The sequence below is a fragment of the Pleurodeles waltl genome, chromosome 10 (genome assembly GCF_031143425.1).
Source record: "Pleurodeles waltl isolate 20211129_DDA chromosome 10, aPleWal1.hap1.20221129, whole genome shotgun sequence".
In the NCBI taxonomy this organism is placed as follows: domain Eukaryota; kingdom Metazoa; phylum Chordata; class Amphibia; order Caudata; family Salamandridae; genus Pleurodeles; species Pleurodeles waltl.
This window is the reverse complement of record NC_090449.1, coordinates 992,575,889-992,597,606: the sequence shown is the minus strand read 5'-3', so window position 1 is coordinate 992,597,606 and position 21,718 is coordinate 992,575,889.

Here is a 21,718-nt window from a genome sequence, read left to right as displayed (position 1 = left end):
GACCGCCTTCCGCTACGACGCCCAAAGTCAGAGAAATTACCTAATTTCCACCTGTCCCTACATACAGGACAGGCGATCGCCAGTTCATGGGGGAGGACAACGATCATATTGACATTAACTGCGTCACTGCCTAGATTAGCACATACCTCACCATTCCCACTGTCCCATCATATAAATGCACTATGTACACTGAAGGTTTGGTTCCATTGTTCAAATTGTGACAGCCTACTCACTCCTGTGTCCCTTAGATACGTACCACTGTGGATGAATGGGAGGTGGAGACATACCCCCTTATACAGACCCTTTGTGGACTTGGCTACACTAGAGGACAGGCACATTATACTCACCTATAGACTGGACAGGGCCACAATAACTGAGCTGAGTGCCCAATTGAAGCCAGACCTGATATCTACTATCCGTCATCCCACTGGAATCCCCCCTCTTGTGCAAGAGATATCAGTGCTCCATTTCCTGGCAACAGGTTCCTTCCAAGTGACAGTGGGCTTGGCAGCAGGAGTGTCACAGCAAATGTTCTCAATCGTGCTGGCAACAGTTTTGTCTGCCCTGGCAAAACACATGTGCAGCTACATTTCTTTCCCCTAGGTGGAAGATTTGGCCACAGTGAAGGATGGATTGTTTGCAATGGACATATACCCAATATTATTGGAGTGATTGACAGAACAGATATTGTGTCTCCCCCCGCCAAAACGAACATGTGCTCAGGAATCACAAGAGTTTCCACTCACTGAATGTGAAAATGGTGTGCCTGGAGGACCAGTACATCTCCCATATCAATGGTAGGTATCCAGGTTCGGTGCATGACGCCTTTGTTCTGAGGAATAGCAGCATCCCAATGTCATGCCCCAACTACAGAGGCACAGGGTGTGGCTAAGAGGTGAGCCATGGTTCCCACCGACTGTAATTTAGTGTATGCCTTCCGGTGTCATTCCCAAATAATTGTGTTAGGCTCAATGATGTCCCTCAATACTTGCAGATGACTCTGGCTACCCAAACCGATTGTGGCTGCTGACCCCTGTGAGGAATGCCAGGACAGGGGCAGAGGAACGTTATAATGAGTCACATGAGCAAACATGGCGGATCATCAAGAGGACCTTCGCCCTCCTGAAGGACAGTTTCAGGTGCCTCCATCTGACAGGTAGATTCCTGTGCTTCTCACTTGGGAAGGTCTGCCAGATAGTAGTAGCATGCTGCACGTTGCACAATCTGGCCCTCACATGGCATGTACCCTTTCTGCAGGAGAGAGACTGGAGATGCCCGTGTGGCAGCAGTAGACACTGAGGACAGTGAGGATGAAGAGGCTGAGGCTGAGGATGAGGACAACAGAACATCATTATCAATCAATACTTCCAATGACACACAGGTGAGACAGTGCAACTGACCATTCCTCTGACTACTGGTGTATTCTTTGTGACTGCAGCATGCTGGCATTAACTTCCTTTGCATCTCAATGTACCGTCACCTATTGCTTGTCATTTTACAGATGCTGGTGATATAACAACTATGTACTGATGTGCTGACCACAGACAGCTACAGGTAAGTATTTCTATGCTCTCACAGTGTTCAGATCATTTGCACTAGATATGACTGTTTCATAAAGGCACATTTTCGAAACATAAAATACTAGTACTCAAGTTGTGTTTAAGGGTGTTTATTGTAGTGCTATGAAATTGAGGGAAAAGTGCAATGGATGGGGTGATGATGGAGGAAGGTCTAGGGTATTGGTGCAGTCTATTTGTAGCACAGGTGCAGTGTCCAAGGGGCCATAGGAGGGGGAGCAAAGGCAGTTCAAAGTGGACAGGGTGACAGGATGGGACACAAGGGGTGCAATCAGGAGAGTCTCCTTTCCTGGCGGTGGTCTTGGCAAGTGTCTCTGGCTTCTGTCTGGTTCACAAGGAACATTTATGGGTGGTTCAACTTCTGCAGGGGGAGGGGTGCTGGTGGCCTGTGGGTCCTTTGGCAGGGCCTCCTGCCCACTAGCTGCAGCGGAAGTGGAAGGCTGGTCAATGAACGAGCTAGTGGTAGGGGCCCGCTGGTGTGCTGTTGCTTCCCTCATGATGTTGGCCATGTCTGTCAGCACCCCTGCTGTTGAGATCAAGGTGGTGTTAATGGCCTGCAAGTCCTCTCTGATCGCCTTATACTATCCCTCCTGCAGCCGCCTGTTCTCCCGCATGTTGTCAAGTATCTGGCCCTTCGTGTCCTGGGAATGTTGGTAGACTCCTAGGATCTCAGAGAGTGCCTCCTGGAGAGTTGGTTCCCTGAGCCTGCCCTTCCCCTGGCGCACAACAGTCCTCCCAATGTCCCTGTAGGCCTGTGCCTCTGTCCCCTGAACGGTGTGCCCTCTGCCATTGACCCCAGGTCCCTGATTGTCTTGGGTATGAGGTGTGGCCTGGGACCCTGTACAGGTGGGGACACTGCTGATTGACATGTCCGGGGGACAGTGGTGTGGGTACGCTTGGTGGGTGCTGTGCTGTTGGATACTGATGGGGAGGCTCTGTGGTGGACTGTCAGTGGGCTTGGGTGACCAACTGTCCAGTGATCCTTGATGGGCCAGTTTGTTGGTCCGGATCCTGAAGTCCAGAGTTACTGTCACCACTGGGGGCATTTTCTGTTGGGGGCCTGATTTGTCATGGCACTGCCTCTCCGCTGACATTGACTGGAGCACCTGTGGGGATGTAAGTGATGTATTATGCTTCATGTCTGTGACATATTGGACATCCCTGGCTTCCCCTCTATCATTGCTGTTGACCTGCCAACTTTTGCTTGTGTATTGTGATGTATTGTGTGATTGTTAGTTTCCCTATGCTGTGCATGCTTTGGTTATGGGTGTCCATGCAGGGCTGGGAGGGGTGTCCATGCATTGGTATGGCATGCAGGGCTTGGCACTGTGGTTAGTCATATGTGTAGGTGCAGTGTGTGGGATGGAGTGGAGTGATGGGAGGTATGTTATGTTACACAATTTATAGAGCGCATGGCTACCCTCGGGTTTCCCAGCGCTACTAAACCCTAACCACAGAGGGGATGAGAATGATACGCAACAAAAAAGGAATAGGAAAAACGGACCTAGAATAACCAAGTTTTCAAGGCCTTTCGGAATTCCAGTTCTTGCTCCATCAGCCAAAGATTAAGGGGTAGCGAGTTCCACAATTTGGCTCCTAAAAACATCAGATAGGACCTACCCCATCTTGCTTTCTTTATTTTCGGTACGGTTACTAAAGTTATAGTAGTGGATCTCAAATCTCTATTCGGCCTATAAAAAGTGGCCAAATTCCTAAGGAGCATAGGTCGTCTATCATGTAAAGACCTGTGGATATGACATAGAGCCTTAAATTTGATCTGCTGTACAACAGGCAACCAGTGCAAAGAGGCCAATCCAGCCTTCACAGAAGACCTTCTCAGGATGTTCAGTAATAAACGAGCTGCAGCATTTTGAACTCTTTGTAATTTCTTTTTAACATATACTGGGGAACCTAGGAAAAGGCCATTCCCATAGTCTAGCCTTGAAAGAATAATAGCTTGCACAATAAGGGGCATATTTATACTCTGTTTGCGCCGGATTTGCGTCGTTTTTTTTTACGCAAATTCGACGCAAAATGAACTCCATATTTATACTTTGGCGTTAGACGCATCTAGCGCCAAAGTTCATGGAGTTTGCGTCATTTTTTAGCGTGGACACCTTCATTGCGTTAATGATATGCAAGGTAGGCGTTCCCGTCTAAAAAATGACTCCGAGGCATGTGCGCCGTATTTATACTCCCGGGCAAAACTGACACCCGGGAGTGGGCGGTTCAAAAAAAAATGACGTCCAGCCGCTTTTGCGTCATTTTTTAGCGCCTGGTCAGGGCAGGCGTTAAGGGACCTGTGGGCTCGGAAGGAGCCCAGAGGTGCCCTCCCATGCCCGCAGGGACACCCCCTGCCACCCTTGTCCACCCCAGGAGGACGCCCAAGGATGGAGGGACCCACCCCTGGGACATTAAGGTAAGTGCTGGTAAGTATTTTTTTTTTTTTTTTTGGGCATAGGTGGGCCTGATTTGTGCCCCCCTACATGCCACTATGCCCAATGACCATGCCCAGGGGACATAAGTCCCCTGGGCATGGCCATTGGGCAAGGGGGCATGACTCCTGTCTTTGCTAAGACAGGAGTCATTTCAATGGGGGTTGGGAGTAAAAACAAATGGCGCAAATCGGGTTGAGGCGAATATTTTGCCTCAGCCGGACTTGCCCCATTTTTTGGTGCCCAAGCTCCATTTTCCCCTACGCCGGCGCTGCCTGGTGTAAGTCATTTTTTTTCACGCACACCAGGCAGCTCCGCCGGCTAACGCCGGCTAACGTCATTGAATAAATACGGCGCCCGCATGGCGCTTCAGAATGGCGTTAGCCGGCATTAACTTTTTTGACGCACAACTGCGTTGGCGCAGTTGTGCGTCGAAAAGTATAAATATGGCCCTAAGTCTTCTAGCCAGTGCTGGAAGAATAACAAAAATCTTCCTAAGAAGTCTCAATAAGGCAAAGCAAGTAGTAGATATGTTCATAGCCTGCAGGCCTAGCGTCAGAAGGGGATCCAAACTGATCCCCAGGCTCTTAACATGCTTTTTGGGAGGAGGGAACTCACTAAGTGCCGAAGGACAAGTGCTAGAAATTCCAGGCCTTGGTTCAGGTCCCAGTATCATGACTTCCATCTTTTCCTCATTTAGTTGCAACTTACTCTGAGTCATCCAGCTTGAAACCGCTTGCATACAAGTAAGGAAAGCGGCTCCTTCTAAGGTCTCATTAGCAGAAAAACAAACCACCAGTTGGGTGTCATCAGCATAGGACACTAATGCTAACCCAAATGATTCCACCAAAGAGGCCAAGGGAGCCATGTAGATGTTAAACAGTGTCGGACTAAGGGCCGAGCCCTGAAGTACACCACACCTGCACTGTAGTTTGTTTGATAGGAACGATCGATCTATGACCTGAAAGGACCTGTCCTGTAGGAAGGAAGTAAACCAGGCAAGTGCCTGTTCCTTAATTCCGAGCTCCCTCATTCTCTGGATCAATGCCTGGTGGTCTACTGTGTCAAAAGCTGCGCTCAAGTCCAGCATAATAATCACTGTGGTAAGACCCTGGTCTACCCTCTTTCTGGCCTCTTCCGTAACCGCAATTAATGCAGTTTCCATGCTGTGACCAGTTCTAAAGCCCGTCTGAGTGGGATGGAGCAACCCATTCTCTTCTAAAAAAGTAGAAAGTTGTCAATTGATATATTTATCCAGAATTTTTGCGGGAGTGGGCAAAAGGGAAATGGGTCTAAAATTCTTCAACACTGTCAGGTCAAGAGAAGGTTTTTTTAATAGTGGTTTTACTATAGCATGCTTCCAAGAGCTATGTACTGCTCCTTTGGAAAGAGAATCATTAAGTAAATGTGTCAACATTGGGACTATAACTTCCGCCCCCTGCACAAATATGTGAGGAGGGGCAGGGTCCAGGGGGGATACTGATTTCAGGACACTCAAGAAATTTAACACTTGAGTTTGTGAAAGAGGGTTAAAGTGAGAAAGACAGGCTGTATTAACACCATTAACAAACTTCTCCTCCTTCAGTGAGGGACTTTTCTCCCCAAACGTGGCATAGATGTCCTCTCATGCAGTGAGGGTGAGAGTGTGAAAAGGCGTGCAGGTATGGAGGGTGACAAGTAGTAAAGTAGTAAGTAGTAAATGTTGACTTACCAGTGTACAGTCCTACGGCTACTCCAGCAAGTCCCTCAGGATGCTGTATTGCTAGGACTTGCTCCTCCCATGCTGTGAGCTGTGGGGGAGGAGGTGGAGGGTCCAATGCCAGTCCTCCATATTCTGAGCTTGTGCCTTGCTGCTATGGAACATACCTTCCCCCGTAGGTCATTCCACCTCTTCCTGATGTCATCCTTTGTTCATAGATGTTGTCCACGGCGTTCACCCTGTCCACAATTCTCCGCCATAGCTCCCTTTTCCTTGGAATGGATATTAGCTGTACCTGTGCTCCAAACAGCTGTGGCTCTACCCTGACAATTTCCTTCACCATGACCCTTAAATCCTCATCAGTGAAACTGATGGGGGTTGGGAGTAAAAACAAATGGCGCAAATCGGGTTGAGGCGAATATTTTGCCTCAGCCTGACTTGCCCCATTTTTTGGTGCCCAAGCTCCATTTTCCCCTACGCCGGCACTGCCTGGTGTAAGTCATTTTTTTACACGCACACCAGGCAGCTCCGCCGGCTAACGCCGGCTAACGTCATTGAATAAATACGGCGCCCGCATGGCGCTTCAGAATGGCGTTAGCCGGCATTAACTTTTTTGACGCACAACTGCGTTGGCGCAGTTGTGCGTCGAAAAGTATAAATATGGCCCTAAGTCTTCTAGCCAGTGCTGGAAGAATAACAAAAATCTTCCTAAGAAGTCTCAATAAGGCAAAGCAAGTAGTAGATATGTTCATAGCCTGCAGGCCTAGCGTCAGAAGGGGATCCAAACTGATCCCCAGGCTCTTAACATGCTTTTTGGGAGGAGGGAACTCACTAAATGCCGAAGGACAAGTGCTAGAAATTCCAGGCCTTGGTTCAGGTCCCAGTATCATGACTTCCATCTTTTCCTCATATAGTTGCAACTTACTCTGAGTCATCCAGCTTGAAACCGCTTGCATACAAGTAAGGAAAGCGGCTCCTTCTAAGGTCTCATTAGCAGAAAAACAAACCACCAGTTGGGTGTCATCAGCATAGGACACTAATGCAAACCCAAATGATTCCACCAAAGAGGCCAAGGGAGCCATGTAGATGTTAAACAGTGTCGGACTAAGGGCCGAGCCCTGAAGTACACCACACCTGCACTGTAGTTTGTTTGATAGGAACGATCGATCTAGGACCTGAAAGGACCTGTCCTGTAGGAAGGAAGTAAACCAGGCAAGTGCCTGTTCCTTAATTCCGAGCTCCCTCATTCTCTGGATCAATGCCTGGTGGTCTACTGTGTCAAAAGCTGCGCTCAAGTCCAGCATAATAATCACTGTGGTAAGACCCTGGTCTACCCTCTTTCTGGCCTCTTCCGTAACCGCAATTAATGCAGTTTCCATGCTGTGACCAGTTCTAAAGCCCATCTGAGTGGGATGGAGCAACCCATTCTCTTCTAAAAAAGTAGAAAGTTGTCAATTGATATATTTATCCAGAATTTTTGCGGGAGTGGGCAAAAGGGAAATGGGTCTAAAATTCTTCAACACTGTCAGGTCAAGAGAAGGTTTTTTTAATAGTGGTTTTACTATAGCATGCTTCCAAGAGCTATGTACTACTCCTTTGGAAAGAGAATCATTAAGTAAATGTGTCAACATTGGGACTATAACTTCCGCCCCCTGCACAAATATGTGAGGAGGGGCAGGGTCCAGGGGGGATCCTGATTTCAGGACACTCAAGAAATTTAACACTTGAGTTTGTGAAAGAGGGTTAAAGTGAGAAAGACAGGCTGTATTAACACCATTAACAAACTTCTCCTCCTTCAGTGAGGGACTTTTCTCCCCAAACGTGGCATACATGTCCTCTCATGGAGTGAGGGTGAGAGTGTGAAAAGGCGTGCAAGTATGGAGGGTGACAAGTAGTAAAGTAGTAAATGTTGACTTACCAGTGTACAGTCCTACGGCTACTCCAGCAAGTCCCTCAGGATGCTGTATTGCTAGGACTTGCTCCTCCCATGCTCTGAGCTGTGGGGGAGGAGGTGGAGGGTCCAATGCCAGGCCTCCGTATTCTGAGCTTGTGCCTTGCTGCTATGGAGCATACCTTCCCCCGTAGGTCATTCCACCTCTTCCTGATGTCGTCCCTTGTTCATAGATGTTGTCCACGGCGTTCACCCTGTCCACAATTCTCCGCCATAGCTCCCTTTTCCTTGGAATGGATATTAGCTGTACCTGTGCTCCAAACAGCTGTGGCTCTACCCTGACAATTTCCTTCACCATGACCCTTAAATCCTCATCAGTGAAACTGGGGTGCCTTTGTGGGGTCATGGGGGTTGTGTGGTATGTGTGGGTGAGACTTTGTTGAGTAATGTGTTTAGGTGTGTGATGTGGGGTCCGTGACGGATGTATGGGTGTAAGTGGTGTGTATTTCTGGTTATCTCTGTGCTGTTTGTGTCAATCTCCTAGCAGTAATTGTTCTTTGTAAAGCTTTGTGGGTACTGTGGGTGTGTGTTTTATAGTGTTGTGGGTGGTGTGTGTAGGGGTGTCAGGTGGGTGTATTTGCCACTGTAGCGCTGTTTTTATGTGGGTGTCCCTTCTGAGCGTGGCAGTGTGTACCGCCAGTGGTTTACCGATGTTGAATGTCCGCCGTGGTGATTCGTGGGTCATAATATGGTGGGTGTTGTTTTGTTGGCATAACGGTATGGGTGTTGGGACAGCCACTTTATCACTGACCTTTGGGCTGGTGGATTTGTGTATTTGGCAGTATTCTGTTGGATTGGTGTGTGTGTGTTATAATATGGCGAAGGGATATTTGCCACCTCAGCTGGATGTTGGCAGACATCACTGTGACAAATGTCATAATGAGGGCCTAGGTTTGATGCTGAAGAATGTCCTCTCAGCAATGTAAAACAACTTTACAGCTATATCCAGGCTTCCAAGTGTGAGGATTTAGCCCATGTGAAGGCTGACTTTTATGGTTTTGTATGCATTCCACAATGAGGTGGGGGGCAATGATGGCACACATGTTGGCTTGGTCCCCCCGCAGGCCAATGATCAGGTTTGTTGCACAAGAAATAAATTCCATTCCATCATTGTGCAAGTTGTCTGATTGGCAGATCTCTACATTTCAAGTATGTGCCGTTATCTGGATTCAGTCCATGATTCTTTCATAATGCAGAACAGCACCATACCTTACCTGATGCTGCAACTGTGTCCAGAGAGGGTCTGGCTGTTTTGAAATATCACATCTGTGCTAATTGTGTGTGTGCAATGTCAGATGCTACACTCATGATGTGAGTGCCTCATTGTTCCACATATGTCCCATTCCTGTAAAGGAGACTCCATATGTCCAAAATGTCCTTGAATGTTGATGCCACTAAGGAATCCAACTACGCCAGGGGAAGTCCACTTCAACGAGGCCCATGGAAGAACACAAAAAGTAGTGGAGCGGACTTTCGGGCTCCTGAACGCCAGATTTAGGTGTCTGGACAGGACTGGTGGAGCCCTCCTCTACTCACCCGGGAAAGCATATCAGATCACCGTGACATCCTGCATGCTTCACAACATCACCCTGCAGAGGAATATCTCATACAGAGAAGGGGGAGCCTGCAGTGCCTATGGGTGAGAATCCTGAAATGCTAAGTTAGGATGACAGTGGTGAAGATAAAGTAGCTGATTTTCCAGAAGATCTTCTCAACAGCTACTTTCCATGAGTGTAAGTTTGTCATGTGATGTAATTTCTGTGACTGTACAATGAACTGTGGTTGTGAGAATGTGTGGAATTGAGTGTTTTAGGAACAACTAGGAAGCTGACATTCTGCAATATCAAGCTAAAGGTTGCTCGAAGAGTTACTCTTTGACATATCCTCATTTTGGTGATGTTGCTTCGTTTGTGTCAGTTTCCTTGCAATGTAATTACTTTTCCAGTTGCTTGCTATGTGATTTGTGTAAAAAGTATGTTGTCAAGCCTATACTCCTTGCTTTGTCCTTGTAGAAGGTACCTTCACCAGGTCATCTTCATGTGGACATTTCAGAGTTGTGACATTGGCAGGTACCTGATACTGTTCTAACATGCAAAGTGGACATGGATTGTTCCAGGTAATTCAGGTAACAGATTTGGGGTGTATGAGACCTGTGCCAAGACAGCTTCCACAATATGTGGGTGGAAGAAAAGAAGTGCATATTGGACTTGTTTTGTGTGCTGTAGTGAGCTGATTGCATCATGTGTGTCATCATGTGGGCATGAAATATTTAGATATAGATTGCAACCAAGTCGTTTTCCCCTCCACAGTGGCTAAACACTCTTCTTATATGATCTGTATGTAGCTGTAAATGTGCCTGTGCCACAACACTGACATATGTTTGTGTCATACCACTAAATGCATGGTCATAGGATTATGACAGGCTTGTGATCAGGGACTGTTGTACTGCCATCTATCTGTACCTTGGATTATGTGATGCTGGATTACTTTGGTGTGGATTGTGATAAGGCTCACGCTGCTGACATCATTCACTTTAATGTTTGCCTATGCTACAGGACAATGTCTGACAAATCCCATCCATTTGTGGTCTGGGGGCTGTACCTTGGAATGCGTACTTTGAGCCAATGTGAGTCACACATTTGTTAAAAAAAAGTCCAGAAATATAGAGAGCCTATGTGCTGTACACTGGAATAAAATGTTTGGTGTGACCAGACACTTGAACTAATGTATTTGTGTGTAATGGTTGTGATCCTAAGCAGGACACTGTGTGCATGTAACAGATACCTCCTTGCATAAGTAAGTTATATCTTCATCTTATGATTCACATGGTCTTACATCTCTACATAGCAAAATGTTGAAATTAAACAAGCAAACAATGAATTTGTGATGAGTGAATATATTACATAGCTAATGCAAAAAAAAACTATTTGGATAGAAAAGAAGAAGAAAATAAAGTGAAGGTGTCAGTCATGGTGAATTAAATCATTGGAGTGGAAGCCACACCACTGGGACTCCAGAGTACTTCTCCCATTGAAATTGGCAAGTTGTTGAGGATCAGTAAGCAGAGTGAAAATGTGGCACACAAAGAAGTTTCTTTAGGAAGAGGTCACTTGCTGGCAGAGGTGTCTTGCCATCTGCACCTCCTGGATTCTATGCTGGACATCCCCAGTTGTGTAGGGGGATCTTCTGCTACAGAGGCAGGGTTTTTTGGGGTGGGTTCTTCCACTGACAGGGCCTCAATTCCAGTAGCTGGCACCGATGTAGATGTGCCTAGTGTTGGTGAGCCAAAGGAAGGCCAACATTGGTTTTGAAAAGCCCTGCTCAGGGTGGTGTGAATGTCCCTCATCACCCCTGTTAGGAAGGCAATGTTGTCATTTTGGGCCTCCATCTCTTCTCACATATCCCTATGGATGTACCTCTGAGCTGCTTAATTTCCCTGAGTTTGGTCATGATCTGGCCCATCATACCTTGAGACACCTGATAGATGCCCAAGATATGGCTGATGGTGTCCTGGCGAGGAGCAGCCCCAGTGGTCTCACCCTGCTGGCACACAGCATCCCTCCCATGTACCCTACCACAACGGCTCTGTGCCCTTGCCGCAGGGTACCTTCTCCCACTGGTTCCTGAACCCTCGTTGTCCGAAGTGCCATGTCTGAACTTAGAATCCAGGAGTGGGGGACACAACATGGAAGACACTATGCTTGGTACACAAGATGGGGGGCAAATGGTTGCCTGTGATGTTAAGGCAACTGGGCTGGGAGGTGCAGATGTGGCCACAGTGAGACTCAATGTTGTTGTCTGACCAGGTAGAGTAGATGGGCCACAACCATCCTCCACATCCAGACATCCAGAAGTGACTTCTTCACTGAGGGTTTTATTCAGGGATGTACTGGCAGTCTCTTCTGTGGCTTCTGTGTGCCCAATGGCAGCTCAGCCTGTTGATGTGAAAGATACAGTGTTACTGGTTGTATTGTGACATCTACCTCCAAACATTTAGGCCCTCATTATGTCATTGGCGGTAAAAACCACCTACTGCTGCAGTGACGGCAGCCAAAATACTGTGACTGCGGCAACAATCTGTCCAGCATACTATGATCAATGCCGGACTTCCGTCACAAGAAGGGCAGAAATCCGGCAGTGATCATACTGGTGGATTGTGGTAAGCTGGCACTGCTACCACCAGCACCGCCACGCCAGTTAAACACTGCCAGCCGTATCATGACCTGTGATACGGCCCAGCGATGTTCTGCTGGCGGGCGCTGCTGGCAGTGCCCCTTCCTGTTCCCTGCGGGAAGACCACCTAGATGAAGGTAAGTTGGGCTTCCCACAGGGGCTGGGGGTGTTTTTTTTTTGTGTGTGTGTCTGGTTGGGTGCATGAATGTGTGAGTGTGTGCGTGAAGGCGTCTGTGTGTGTAGTCTTGTTTGCATGTGTGTGAATGTGTGTAAGAATGGTAAAGTGAGTGCGTGTCTGCATGTCAGTGTGAATGTGTGTAAGAATGTGTGCGAGCATGACTGGATGTATACGTGTATTAATGCGTATATGCCAGTGTGAGTGAGTGGGTTTATGCGTGGTGCATGTCTGAGGGTGTGTTTGAGTATGGGGGTGAGAGGATCGGAATAGGGGATGAGTTTGGATTGAGAGGGGTTGGGGCATCAGGTGGGTGTGGAGGGGGTTGGGGGACCTGCCTACCGGTGACAGGGAAGAAATTCCCTGTCACCAGTAGGGCCTACCGCCATGGTTTTCATGGTGTTGCTAACGCCACAAAAACCATGGAGGTAGGCAGGCTCAAAATGACACCGGTGGTACTATGCTGGCCGCCTGGGTGGAGATTGACATCTCCGGCCTGGCAGCTGATACCGCCATGGCGGTCTGAGTGGAGAAGTGGGGGGTTGGCTGCAGCCAAACCGCCATTCTCATAATGTGGCAGTATGTACTGCCAGCCTGTTGACGGTACTGCCACCACATTATCACTCACCGCCGGGGTCATAATTACCACCTTAGTGTTACATTACGCATGATATTGGTTGTAATGGTCTGACATTTGTAAAGCATGCCAATTCCATTTAAGTTCATACAGCTGCTGAAATGTGCCAATCATTAGTCCTTGGGGGACCGCCTGAGAATGCCATCTTGCCACCAGTGCAGGAAAAAAAATTGCAAGGAAAGATATTTCTTTGCCCATTTTGAGGCCTAGTTGATTGTGATGCAGGCAGACCCAGGAGTTTGTTGCATATGTGACTGGAGTCGTCATGCGGTCAGTGTAATGTGAATGTGTCTTCTGCCAATGCCATTCTGGTTACGCATCTTGAGGCTTTCGGGACCATTCTTTTACACAATGGGTAATTTACCCTTCCTGTCCTTTATTTTCATCATGGGGTAGCAGATCAAGGTGGAGTTAGGTAGCCGGAAACATCTCAGATGTGAGCATGATCTGTCCTGTGGTCACTCGCAGGTGTGTCAACTTCAATTGAGAGTTAGCAAGCAAGGGTATTTGGACAAGTGACCACTGTTCTGGGGTTTGAAGTTGCAGAAACAGTGCCTTATGGGAGTTGCAGTCATTTCACTCTCTATACTACACACACTTGACAAATGTAATCCTCTCAGGTGAGCACACATCAACTGAGAGGTCACAGATGGATTTGGGCAAGTGAACACTGGTTTTGTGGTTGGAGTTGGAGACACAGGGCCTACTGGGCTTTGCATTCAGGTCACTCCCTCTACTTCCCACCACCATACAAATATTACCCTCCCAGGTGAGTAAACTTAGATTGAGAGTTAAGACACAGGGGTATTCTGGGCATGTGATCACTGGGCCTGTGATTGGAGTCAGAGAAACAAAGCCTCCTGTCCTTAGCAGTCATGTCACTCCCTGTACTTCATCCACTTGATAAATGCCATCCCCCCAGGTGAGTATACTTCATTTGTGATTTTCCAAAGAAGTGTATTGGAGAAGTGAACACCGGACTGGTTGCTGGAGTGACAGTAGCAGAGCCTCCTAAGAGTTGGAGTCATGTAATTCCCTGTACTACACACAGTATTCAAATATCCTTCCAGGTCAGTACACATCAATTGAGAGTTAAGACACAGCGGTCTTTGGACAAGAGAACACGGGGCTGCTGTTTGGAGTAACAGAAACAGGGCCTGCTGATAGTTGCAGTGAGGACACTCCCTGTATTTCACACACTATACAAATATTATCCCCCCAGGTTAGTACAATTCATTTGTGACTTACAAAACAGGAGTCTATGGAGAAGAGGACACTGGGTTGATGAGTGAAGTAACAGTGACGTTCCTTCCTGGCCTTAGCAGTCACGTCACTCCTTTTACTATACACACTATCAAATGGTATCCTCCCAGCTGAGTAAATATACATTGAGAGTTGCCAAACAGGGGTCTTTCAATGAATGAACATTGTTCTGGTGTTTTGGGTTGCTGGCAGAGTGCTGCATGTGAGTTGCAGTCTGGTTATTCCATCTAGTTCATACACTTCCCCCCAGGTGATTATACTTCATTTGTGACACACAGGGGTATATGGGCAAGTGACCACTGTGCTAGTGTTTGGGGTTACATATACATGGCATACTGGGAGTTTCAATTAGGTCACTTTCTTTGTTACACACACTATACAAATATTGTCCCTCCAAATGAGTATACTTCTTTTGTGAGCTGGAAAACAGGGGGATATGGGCAAACAACCACTATGCTTGTGTTTGGAGTACCAGATATAGGGCCTGCTGGGAGTTGCAGTCATGCCAGTCCCTGTACTACACACAATATACAAATATTATTCCGTAAGGTGAGTACACATCATGTGTGAGTTACCAAACAGGAGTCTATGGAGAAAAGGACAATGGACAGGTGATTGGAGTGACAGTAACAGATCCTCCTGGGAGTTGCAGGCACTATACAAATTGTGTTCTCCCAGGTGAGTGCACTTCAATTGAGTGTTAAGACACATGGGTCTTTGGACAAGGGAACACTAGGCTGGTAGTTGGAGTTACAGATACAGGGTCAGCCAGTTCACTCCCTCTAGTACACACACTACAAATGGCATTCTTCCAGGTGAGTACACTTCAATTGAGAGTTACCAAACAATGGTATGTGGACAAGAGAACACAGGGTGGGTTGTTGGTTTTACAGACATAGGCCTTCCTGGCCTTAGTAGTCATATCACTCCCTCTACTTCCCACATTTGACAAATGGTATCCTCCCAGCTGAGTAAACTTAAATTGTGAGTTGCCACACAGAAGTCTTTAGACAAGTAAACACTGTTCTGCTGTTTGGACTTGCTTAAACAGTGCATCCTGTGAGCTGCAGCCAGGTCACTCTCTCTACTAGATGCACTTAACCAATGCCCCCCCAGGTGAGTACACTGCAACTGAGAGTTAAATAACAGATGTATTGGTGCATGTGACCACTCTGGTAGTGTTTGTAGGTACAGGAGTAGTGACTGCTGGGAGTTGTAGTTATGTTAGTGACTGTACTACACACACTTGACAAATATTATCTCCCCAAGTGTGTACCCTTAAATTGATAGATAACAAACAGGCGTCTTGGGACAAGTGACCACTGGTCTGTGTTTGGAGTTATAGAACAGTGCCTGCTGGAAGTTGGAGTCATGTCAGTCCCTGTAAAACAGGCACTATAAAAATGTCATCTTCCCAAGTGTGTACACTTCAATTATGAGTTGCCAAAGTAAGGTCTCTGGACAGGTCCACATTGTGCTGCTGAGTTGAGTAACAGTAAATGAGGCAAAAGGTAAGCTATGAGCATGCATGACATAGCATTTTTGTGACATTTTCTGTGTTGTGACTTACCAGAAGTCACTCCCTCCATGTATTCCTGTCAAGCACTCAGGATGGAGGATGGCCAAGGCCTTCTCCTCCCATGGAAAGAGATTTGATGAAGCACTTGGAAGGCCACCACTAGTGACTAATGATGCAAACACCACGCTGTGCGGTTCTCTAACACCGTGTGACAGAATTTTCCAAGCATCATCCCCGGGCATCAAAGTCAACCCAACTGTGTGGATCCGCGGTGCCCCGTCTGGAAATCGACACATTGCTCTCTTGCGAGGGAGAAGAACGACGCATCGCTGACCCGACCAGAGAAGAAATTACTCACGGCATCTCTTGGGAGGAAGGAATTGAGGGTTTGCTGCCTTTTCTGATGCACGCTCGACCATGAGGCTTTATTTTTTACGCTAACCAGGTACCCTGTGCAAAATCAACATTTTAATTGTTTTCTATAAAGTAAAACTCTTAGGGCCTCATTATGACCCTGGCGGCCAGCAGTAAGTTGGCGGTAACACCACCACAGGCTGGCGATGTTCCACCAGCTATTATGACCATGGCGCAATAGCCACGGTCATACCGCCGGCCCCTCCACTATAACGGCAGGCTTCCGCCTGGCGGTCATAATCCCCGACTGCCAGCCTGGCCATGGCAGTAAACACCGCCATGGAAAGGCTGGCTGTAAGGTGGACTTGGGGTGCCCCTGGGGGACCCTGCACTGCCTGTGCACTTGGCATGGGAAGTGCAGGGGCCCCCAGGCATAGCCCCGTCGCGCATTTCACTGCCCAATTTTCGGGCATTGAAATGTGCGATGGGTGTTACTGCACCCACTGCACATCAGCATTGCCGCCGGCGCTATTACGAGCCGGCTGCAATGTTCATGTGATTTTTCCGCTAGGCCAGCAGACAATAACATTGTTACCGTCTGCTGGCCCAGCAGAAAAGTCGTAATAGGGAGCGAGAAATACCGCCAGGACTGGCGGTATTCTGGCTCCCGCAGCCTCAGCGGTCTTTTGAAAAGACCGCTGAGGTTGTAATGCGGGCCTTATTCTTTTGAAAATTCATATTTTAACTTGTGTATGTTGGATTTTTGTTGTTGTGGTCTTGTTTGATTTAGAAAAATTTTACCTATTTTTCTAAACTGGTGTGATGTCCATTTTGTAGTGTTTTAAATGCATAACTGTGTGTGTTGGTACAAATACTTTACACAATGCTTCTGAAGTTAAGCCTGCCTGTTTGTGCCAGCCTACCGGGTGGGGGTGGTGGGGGTTAACTGAGTGTGATTCTCCTTTACCCTGACTAGAGTGAGGGTTCTTTCTTGGACAGGTGGTAACCGGACCGCCAACCAAAGACCCCATTTCTAACACTTACACTACACTGACCCAGCATACCTCAAAAATACCTCAGATTTCAGAAACCTTCGAAACACCTTTGCTCAGCTGGATACTTACTCACACACATTCATACTGACTTCTCCTACCTTGCTGATAAAGGATGAATGAACTGCCCATCCTAAAATTGATTATATTCCACAAGAAGCTGAAAACTTGGGTCTTCAGGGTGCAGTGTATTTAAAAAGTTGGGCATGTACTTTCAAGTTTTACATGTCCTTGTAGTGAAAAACTTTTACATTTGTTTTCACTACTACAAGGTCTACCTCTCCCATAGGATAACATTGCAATTCCTTATTACATTTAATTACTGAAAACTTTCAATCTGGAGCAGGTGGCCAGCTAGAGGTTGTCTAAATAATTGTAATTTGAAGCCCTCTTTAATGGTTAGGTTGCCAATTCTGAAAATGTCACGTTTACAACATTGGTATTTTCTTGACCTGGCCATTTAGTGCCTGTAGCCAGTCCCTGAATTCCTACCAGTAGGCCTGCAGCACTTAATGTATGTGCCACACCTAGGGTAGGCCCTAACAGTCGTATGGCAGGGTGCATTGTATTAAAAAAGGAGCACATATACTTTTAAGTATAAATGTCCTGATAGTGAAAACTTTTAAAAACTTTTTTTGGTATTGCAAGGCCTACCTCTCCCATAGAGGGTAACCTTATCACTTTTAATTTAATAAGGGTAACTCCCAAATGGGAAGACGTAAACAGTTCATGTTTGATGTCTTTGCTATTGTAAGGAAAAATTGTCTTCTATGGTAAAGACGGAATTTGAATTAAAATTTTGAAAATCCACTTTTGGCATTTTCCTGCCTTAGCTATATAGTGCCTGCAGCCTGTTTTTGGGTCACAGGGCTTGGTGTTGTTGGTAGTGGGTATTTGTGCATTCCTTTCAGACAGCCTCACACAGTGGAGAGCTTAGGTGTTCCTGGAAAGGCCTTCACGCCCCTCAGGATGGGAGGGCAGAGCTGGGCACAGCACATGATACATTTGAATTAGCTGTGTCCTGCCTTCCCCCAAAGGATTACATACCGCCTGCCGTTAGTCTTGGGCTAAGGCAGGGGAGGCAGGAAACCTGAGCATTTAAAAAAGAATTGTCTAGAAGCTTTTCCCACTTCAAAGAGGAACCAGGTATAAACTTTGGTCCTCAGACACCAATTCTTCTATAGACTCCTGGATCTGTGAAATACTCTGCCAGGAGAAAGGACGGCTGTGCTGCTGAAATGCCAGGGCATTGGTGGTAGGGAAACCTTGTGGAATCCATACAAGGAACACCATCCTGAAATCACTTCGGTGTTTACTTTTCAAAAACATATAGGGTGGTAGTCTTTCATGGGTGTTGACCAAGAAGAGCCCCAAGTACATCAGCTGCCCTTCAACATAGCACTTTAGTGGCTTTTGTTTGGCAGTCTCTTGGCCCACCCATACAAGTGGGGTATCCCTATAGATTCTAGATCTCTCTGTCATAGAAATGTGGTACAATCTGTTTTATAGCTAAGTTTAAGGTTTGCAAAAGCTTCTGGGTAGAATTACCTGGTAAGAGTCACACAGGCCATGTACCCTTGAACTCCCCTGGTTGTCTAAGTTTTAAACATGTGCAGGTTTGCTAGGTTTCCCTAGTTGCTGGCTGAGCTAGAGCCCAAAATCCTCAGCTACCCACATTACAAAAAAAAGGGACAGTGTTCAGTGGGACAATGTGATGTGTATATGTTGCTTTTGGGGGCATTTCCTGCCGCTGGCTCTAGGGCTACCTACACAAGTGGGGAACAATTTTTATTGGAAGACCTGGGGGAATGCTAGGTGGTATGAAATGTATGACTTCCCACAGATTCCAGAGCTTTTCGTCACAGAAATGTGAGGCAAATGTGTGATTGTAATCAGGGTATGAGGTTTTCAAAGGCTTCTGAGTAAAATTACCTTCATGTTTCTCAGTGAGCTTTCAAGAGCAATGCCAGATCTTGTTTGATCAGGTGCGATCCTCTGAGATTTACGAATAGAATATTTTCAGCCAGTTTCTGGCTAGTGGGTGTTTATTTCCATCCCAGATCCTAAGAACTGATTTGGATACCATTATCGAAATACCTTCACTCATGCACCCATTCTCAGCACATTTACCTGCATACCAAATATGGTGGAGACCTCACCATATCTTTCAACAACTTAAGCATCTCCACTGCAAATCCAGAACTTTTTTATAATGATTTTGTTAAGAGGCAGTCTGCTACAAAAATACACAATACATTTGGAGCAAACAAAATATTTTTTCATGAAAGACAGAAGTCTTCATGAGAAAAACATAGGCCCATATTTATACTTTTTAGCGCAAACCTGCGATAACGCAGGTTTGCTCAAAACGTATAGTGCTAGCTGGAGCCTTTCCTAGACACCAGCTGGGCTGCATATATAAGGAACGGTGCTATCCGGTGCTAAGGCCCTGTTAGTGTCCTTGGAAAGGATGCTAACAGGGTCAGGGAGGCACAGGGGGAACCGGGCTTGTGTGCCAAATTATGGCACTACACTGTTTAGAGGCAAAAAATTGCCTCTAGACAGTATAGCACCATTTTCTGGTGCACAATCCCCATGGACATGGCTCCTGTCTTAGTAAAGACAAGAGCCATTCCTGTCATCCCAACGGCCATGCCCAGGGGATAAATGTCCCCTGGGCATGGCCATTGGGGCCAGCACTGAGCAGGGGGCTCCAAGTCAGGGCCCCCGAGCGGCGTTGGACAGAAAAATAAAATACTCACCCGGACTTACCTTTGGATGGGTCCCCCATCCGTAGGTGACCTCCTGGTGTGGGTAAGGATGGGGGGGTGTCCCTGGAGACAGGGAAGGGCACAGGGCACCTGTGGGCAATTTTCATGGTCTTCAACCATGGAAATCTGCCTACAGGTCCCCTAACGCCTGCCCATACCCAGGCGTTAAATAATGGCGCTAAGCAGGCTTAGCGCCATTATTTAAGGCCCTCCTCCTCCCATGCATGATTTTTGCATGGGTGGATAAATAAGACACTATGGCCTTTGAGGCATTTTTTGCCCAGAAACGCCTACCTTGCATCTCATTGACGCAAGGTAGTTTTCCGCAGGCAAAAAAGGACGTTAACTGCAACATTTTGCCGTTAGACATGTCTAGAGCCAAAATATAAATATGGAGAAGAAAACAAAATGCAAATCCGGCGCAAACAGAGTATAAATATGCCCCAAAATGTTCATACAAGACTTCTGAGGCTTGGGGACAATGTCCTGTAAATATGTGAGAACCTGTCTATAGACTCAAAAAACACAAAACCCAAACCAGTTATTGCTATAAACTAATTTTCCATAGGAGTAACAGAAAACCTTGTGTAAAACTGTCACATGTTGTTTATTCTTTTCATTTTGTGGCTGTATGTCAGAAAGTCAACATTCAGTGGATTAGCATACAGGCAAAAGGGGACTCTAAGGTGGCCTGAATCCAGCCTAGTCTAGCTGTAAATGTACTTTGTTTTCCAATGATGATTGTTATGCTGGCAGAATTGTGTGTTCTTCAGTATACTGAGGCCCGTATTTATACTTTTTTTAGCGCCGCATTTGCGCCGCTTTTTGACGCAAAACGGCGCAAATCTACAAAATACAATGGTATTTTGGAAGTTTGCGCCGTTTTTGCGTCAAAAAACGACGCAAATGCGGCGCTAAAAAAGTATAAATACGGGCCTGAGTGCCTTAGGTTGTAGAAGTACAACACACTTCTGAGTTAAGTGAAATCATCAACATTGTTCCAAACTGCCAGAGAGAATATACCATGTGCATGCACTGTGAAGAAATCTTACTCCTCGACTCTCTCATGCACTACAAACAGGAGATGAATGTGGTGCCGAAAAAGTTAGAGCAAGATTGATTCACTTGGGATAGTGTTAAAAACTGTCTGATGAGCTGCTGCATAGTTAGTGTACATGACGTTTTAGGTTTGGTGTCCCTAGAATGACAAGGAAGTGTTCCGGGTCCCTGATTTTGATGCTATGTGTATGGTTCTATTTTCAACACATTCCTCTAAATTTGCCAATAGAGCCTTCTGCTGTCCCTCCAGGGACATAATTTAGGGGTCTCTAATGGATGCATCTGCAACTGGTGGCTTGTTCCTTGTGAACCCTGGCACTGTCTTAGGGACTCCTGGCTTCAGAGGTGGAAAATCCGCAACATGAAGCGAGGGCTCTGCATTCCTTCATCATCTGCCTGCTTTTCATTATGCTAATAGTGAATAATATTGTATTATTCATTATTAGTGTAAAAAAAGGACACTTAGGACCTGGCAGATGTGCTAAGTAAAAATGTTTTTTGTTAGAAATGGGGCCTTTGGTTGGCAGTCAGGTTCCCCCCTGTCCAAGCACGGACCCTCACTGTAGTCAGGGTAAGTCACACACAATCCAAATTATCCTGTGCCCACCCTCAGGTAGCTTGGCACTTAGCAGTCAGGCTTAACTTAAAAGGTAATGTGTAAAGTATTTGTGCAATAAATCATACAATAACACCATATAGCACCACAAAAAAATGCCACACAGTGTTTAGAAAAATATATAATATTTATCTGGATAACTGCAGGTCAAAACGATTAAAGATGCAATAAGTAAATGTTGAGATATCACCGAAAAGTGACATAAAGGCCCTCATTACAACATTGGCAGTAAATCCCGCTTACCGCCGTGCAGAAGACCTCCAACACACTGCTGCGGCGGTGGAATTCCGCTACAGCTATTTCGACCCACAGCTCGGAATCTGCAAAAATCTAGACACCCACACAAGTCCGCCACACCAAAGGTCAGTGATAAACTGGCGATAACAAAACCTCCACCATCACGCCAACAGCAATACACCCACACTATCACGACCCAC